The sequence below is a fragment of the Triticum aestivum genome, chromosome 6D, assembly GCF_018294505.1.
Source record: "Triticum aestivum cultivar Chinese Spring chromosome 6D, IWGSC CS RefSeq v2.1, whole genome shotgun sequence".
In the NCBI taxonomy this organism is placed as follows: Eukaryota; Viridiplantae; Streptophyta; class Magnoliopsida; order Poales; family Poaceae; genus Triticum; species Triticum aestivum.
The window spans coordinates 145,924,622-145,930,617 of NC_057811.1; positions in this window are offsets into that span (position 1 = coordinate 145,924,622).

Sequence of the window (5,996 nt, forward strand, 5' to 3'; positions counted from 1 at the left end):
CACAACCCGTTCCAGCATCTTCTTCTCTTCCGCCACCACGAGGGACTCGGCCAGCCGGCTGCTGGCCATGGCACACTCGATGGACTTCTTGTAGTCGCCGGCTATCGTGATGATCCCTTTCGAGCTCGGCATCTTCATCTTCAGGTAGGCATAATGGGGCACAGCCATGAACTTGGCCAAAGCAGGTCGGCCAAGTAGCGCATGATAGGGGCTTTCCAAATCCACCACCTCGAACCATATTGCTTCCCGGCGAAAATGATCTTTGTCTCCGAAGAGAACATCCATCTTGATCTTGCCGATTGGAGAGCAAGATAGGCCGGGTACGATACCATGGAAGACAGTGCGGCTCGGCATGAGCTGCTTTGCTTTGATGTTCAGCTTGTCCATGGTGTCGCGGTACAGTATGTTGATACTGCTTCCGCCGTCTATCAGGACGCGGGAAAATCTGGCAGCTCGCCTCTCCGTCGCAAGGGTGACGTCCAAGACCATAGCATCGGAGCCAGGCGAAGGCATCACCTCTGGGTGGTCGGCCTGGCTCCAGCTGATGGGCTTTTCCGACCAATGCATGAACTCGGCGGTGCTAGAGGCGACTGCATTTACTTCTTGGTGTTGCCGGCGTCGGCTGCGCTTGTCATCGACTTGACTCGTGAAGACGACGTAGGCGTCGTGCGCTTCGGGGAACTCGTCTTGGATGGCGCCGACTGCCGGCCGGGCCGCCGGCTGCTGGGGAGCTGGAGGCGGCGGGCCGGGAGGCGGAGGCGACACTATCCCTTCGCCCTTGGTGATGCGGGTGAGCCAGTGGCATTTCCGTGTTGTATGGTTGGACGGCTTCGCGCCGCTGTGGAACTTGCAGGGGGCATCGAGTGCTTGTTCGTAGGAGAAGGACGGCTGCCAGGGCGGCCGGCCTCCCTTCTTCTTGGGAGCGGGCCGCTCCTCGGGCTGCTCGTCTTCAACTGTGGCCACCTGCCGACTGGAGGAAGTCGGCATGGGGCCCTTGCGCTTGTGGTCGTTCTGGTAGGGGCGCCGGTTTGGGTCGCCAGCCGGCGTCTTGGGAGCCGGAGCGACTACCTTCCCCGAGGCGTCCACTCGGAGCTCGGTCTTCATGGAGGAGTCGGCAGTGGCATACTTGTCGGCGGTGATCAGCAACTCATCGAGGGTAGCCGGCTCGTCGCAGAGGAGTCGGTGCTTGAGGAGGGTGCCCTCTCGGCACCCGGCAGTGAAGTACTCGATGGCCTGGACCTCATGCACTCCCTCGCAGGAGTTGCGGAGCTCGGCCCATCGCGTGAGGTAGTCGCGGGTCGACTCGTTGGGCCCTTGGACGCAGAGGGAGAGCTGGCGAGGCTTGGGAGGCCGCGTGTAGGTGCTAGTGAAGTTGCGGACGAAAACCTCGGTGAAGTCCAGCCAGCTGTTGATGCTGTATGGCTTGAGGCTGTTGAGCCACGTGCGCGCCGTCCCTTGCAGCATCAAGGGGACGTACTTCACGGCGACGCGCCGATTGCCGTTGGCGATGCTGACGGCCGTGGAGTAGTCGATGAGCCAATCTTCCGGCTTCACCGAGCCGTTGTACTTGGGCGTGTCTCTGGGGAGCGAGAACCCTTTGGGGAAGGGCTCGTCGCGGATGCGGGGGCCAAAGCATGGCGGGCCGACATCGTCTTCTTCTTCTAACGCCAGGGACCGAGCAAGGCGGTCGATCCTGTGGCGGGCGTCACTCTCGCCGACTCCTTCTCGGCGGCCGAGTCGGTCGCCAAGAGTCGGATGTGTGATGGGCGGCGGAGTGAGGCGTCTTTCTCTTCGAGGCGGGGGAGGAGGCAGGTTTCCCTGATGTTCAACCGCCCGAGGGCGGCCTTCCGCGTCGCGCTCGATAGTGATGCGGGTCCGGCTGCGGCTGGCAGCCGGCTCCTTGTCTTTCTTCTGGCGCGTGCCGCTCGCAGTCGGCGAGCGAGACGTCGCGGCGTGCTCCCGGCGCGGGGGATGGCTATCAGCTTGGGCGCCGGCTTCGTGCCGTTCTGCAGCCGCGTCGATCAGCTGCTGGATCCGTCTTGTCATGTAGGGGAGCTCATCGGCTCCCAGCCCATTGAGCTCCTCTGCTGCCGCCTGAGCGGCTCGGAGATTCTCGAGCGGGGTGGCGTAAACGGGGCGATCTGCGCCCAGCATGCTGGCAATGGCTGCGCCGCGCTTCTGGACGAAGCCGGCTCGGCTCGGGCCGCTCGGCGGCGGCGTCCCGAAGGCGGCGCGGTCGACTTCGCGCTGGTGGGCCTCGGTGAGGCGTCTCATCGAGGCTATCTTCTTGCCCTCCGTGATGAGGGCAAGACGGCGTGCCTCCAGGGTCTCGGCGTCGGCGTCGGCCGGGAGGGGGATGGAGAGGTCGTGCATCGCTGCTTTCTGAGCGTCGCGGGCGCTCCCGCCCAAGTTGGAGACGTGGCTGATGGCAAGCACTTCGGTGACAGCGCTACTGCCGCTGTCAGCTCGAGGGAGTGGGTCGTCGAAGACCACCACGTCGGAGGGGTAGGCGTCGAGCGACGCGGTGTCGGAGTCGATCAGCATCGGGTCGGTGGAGCCGACAGACTCCGTGTCTGCAGCAGGCTCGCTGGAGACGTGAAGTTGGTCGAGGAGGCTGACGAGGCGGCTCTCGGGGTAGTCGGTGCCTGCGTCGGACGCAGGCTCGTCGGAGATGCGAGTCTCGCCGAGCTGATCGGCGAGGCGGCTCGCTGCGCAGGCGTCGCCGACGCCTTGCAGCGCGTCGGGGCAAGCGCCATCGGGCGCAGCAGGCTGGCTGCGCTCGCGGGGAAGGAAGAAGGTTCCCGTCCAGAACAGGTCTCCGGACGACGGTGCACCTGGCCCCACGGTGGGCGCCAAATGTCGGGTGGTTGGTGCGACATATGCCAAAGGATGGCTTATCATTGTGGGAGCCAATAAAACGTCGGCGGTGCCTGGAAACGGGATGAGGCGAAGACATGCACGCCGGCGAATCTTACCCAGGTTCGGGGCTCTCCGAGGAGATAACACCCCTAGTCCTGCTCTGCGGGGTCTCCGCATGATCACTAGCTCGATAAAGAGTAGCTACAATCGCTCCTAGAGCTGTTGGGATCAAGGGAGAAGAAGAACAAGGCTAGCTCTTGCTTCTCTCTATCTATGGTGTGTGTGCGTGTGCTATGCTTGGAAACCAAACATGCAGAGGTGCCAACTATGCTTGGGTGCGAACCCATTGCATGGGTGCTCCGGGGGGTTTATATAGGCTTACCCCCCGGGGGTACAATGGTAATCCGACTGGGAACTGGCCCCAGCCGTCAGTGTCTACGCCTGCCGGCTCCTCCGCCGGCTGCTGGGTCCCACCGGCTGGTGGGTCCCGCCGGCTGCCGGCTACTCGGCCGGCAGGCCGGCCCCACCGCCTAGGGTCTTGTCGGCGGCTGCTTACTGTAGCCGCGCCTCTGATGACGAGGGCTTTGTCGAGGTAGGCGTGGCTACAGTGATCCGCGTCGGGGGCTATCACTGTAGCCTCACCTCGTCTTGTCTCCTTAAATGGGCTCCTGCTTCGAGGAAGGGAGTCGCCGGCTTCTGGAGGCCGGCTATGCTCCTGGCCGACTAGGAAAGGTCGGGCCGCCTTCACGCCTCCCTCTGGCTGAAGGGGCCCGCAGTCCTTGGGCCGTGCAGGAGTGGGTCGTGGATGACGTCGTAGCTGGCGTGGCTACAGTGCCCGGCCGCACGGGAGACATCCCTCCCGTACGGCCTCCTGTAGCCATGCCTGCCTCGGGCTTCGGGGGTCGTGGGCCGCACTGTGGCCATGCCCCGTCAGGTTGTCGCTATGTAGGGGCGGTTGTGGTCTCGGCCGGCTTCTAGGAGTCCGCGTTTCTCTTGGCCGGCTTCTTGGAGTCGGTGAGGCTGGGTCGCCTTCCGGGAGTCGGCTTTAGTGGTAGCCGGCCCGGGAAGGCGGCCCAAATGCTTGGAGTGCTTGAAGGCCCAAAGGCCTGATAAATTTTCTGAAGAGCCAGGGGTAGCCGGTTTGGCTACCCGTGGCCACTTACTCCGACATGGCTCTCATAATAGATTCATAAGGTAATTTTATTTTATTTCTAGGAAAGTTTTTCATGCCTTCCTTAACGGAAATTCGAATATAATATTCCCTTCCTTCATATCAATAATTGCACCAATCGTTCTAAGGAAAGGTCTACCAAGAATAATAGGACATGAAGGATTGCAATCTATATCAAGAACGATAAAATCTACGGGCACATAATTCCTATTTGCACCAAAAGAACATCATTAATTCTTCCCATAGGTTTCTTGATAGTGGAATCCGCAAGGTGCAAGTTCAAAGAACAATCATCGAATTCACGGAATCCTAGCAAATCACATAAAAAATTTGGAATCGTGGAAACACTAGCACCCAAATCACACAAAGCATAGCATTCATGATCTCTAATTTTAATTTTAATAGTAGGTTCCCACTCATCATAAAGTTTTCTAGGGATAGAAACTTCCAACTCAAGTTTTTCTTCATAAGAGTGCATCAAAGCATCAACGATATGTTTAGTAAAAGCTTTATTTTGACTATAAGCATGAGGAGAATTTAGCATGGATTGCAACAAGGAAATACAATCTATCAAAGAGCAATTATCATAATTTAATTCCTTGAGATCCAAAATAGTGGGTTCATCGATATCTAAAGTTTTGACTTCTTCAATCCCACTTTTACCAATTTTCGCATCAAGATCTAAAAACTCCAAATATTTGGAACGCCTTCCAGGTAAAGGTGCCTCATCTTCAGTCCCCTCATTATCAAGATTCATATTGCAAAACAAAGATTTAATAGGAGACACATCAATAACTTTTAGATCTTCATCTTTATTCTCATAGAAACTAGAAGAACATGCTTTCACAAAGCAATCTTTCTTAGCACGCATCCTAGCGGTTCTTTCTTTGCACTCATCAATGGAAATTCTCATGGCTTTGAGAGACTCATTGATATCATGCTTAGGTGGAATAGATCTAAGTTTCAAAGAATCAACATCTAGAGAAATTCTATCAACGTTCCTAGCCAATTCATCAACCTTAAGCAATTTTTCTTCAAGCAAAGCATTGAAATTCTTTTGCAAATTCATAAACTCCTTAACACTAGTCTCAAATTCAGAGAGCATCTTATTAAAATTTCCATAAGAGTTGTTGTAGGAATTACCATAATTATTAGAGGAATTACTAGGGAACGGCCTTGGATTAAAGTTTCCTCTGTACGCGTTGTTACCAAAATTATTCCTACCAACAAAATTCACATCCATAGATTCATTATTATTCTCAATCAACATAGACAAAGGCATATCATTAGGATCAGAAGAAACATTTTTAGTAGCAAATAATTTCATAAGTTCATCCATCTTTCCACTCAAAACATTAATTTCTTCTATCGCATGCACTTTTTTATTAGTAGATCTTTCGGTGTGCCATTGAGAATAATTAACCATAATATTATCTAGGAGTTTAGTAGCTTCTCCTAAAGTGATTTCCATAAAGGTGCCTCCCGCGGCCGAATCTAAAAGATTTCTAGAAGCAAAATTCAATCCGGCATAAAAAATTTGTATAATCATCCAAAGATTCAAACCATGTGTAGGGCAATTACATATCATTAATTTCATCTTCTCCCAAGCTTGTGCAACAAGTTCATGATCAAGTTGCTTAAAATTCATGATATCGTTTCTAAGAGAGATGATTTTAGCGGGAGGAAAATACTTAGAGATAAAAGCATCTTTGCACTTATTCCATGAATCAATACTATTTTTAGGCAAAGAAGAAAACCAAGCTTTAGCACGATCTCTAAGCGAAAAAGGAAATAGCTTCAATTTAACAATATCATTGTCCACATCTTTCTACTTTTGCATATCACACAAATCAACGAAGCTATTTAGACGGGTAGCGGCATCTTCACTAGGAAGCCCGACGAATTGATCTTTCATGACAAGATTCAACAAAGCAGCATTAATTTCACAAGATTCAGCATCGGTAAG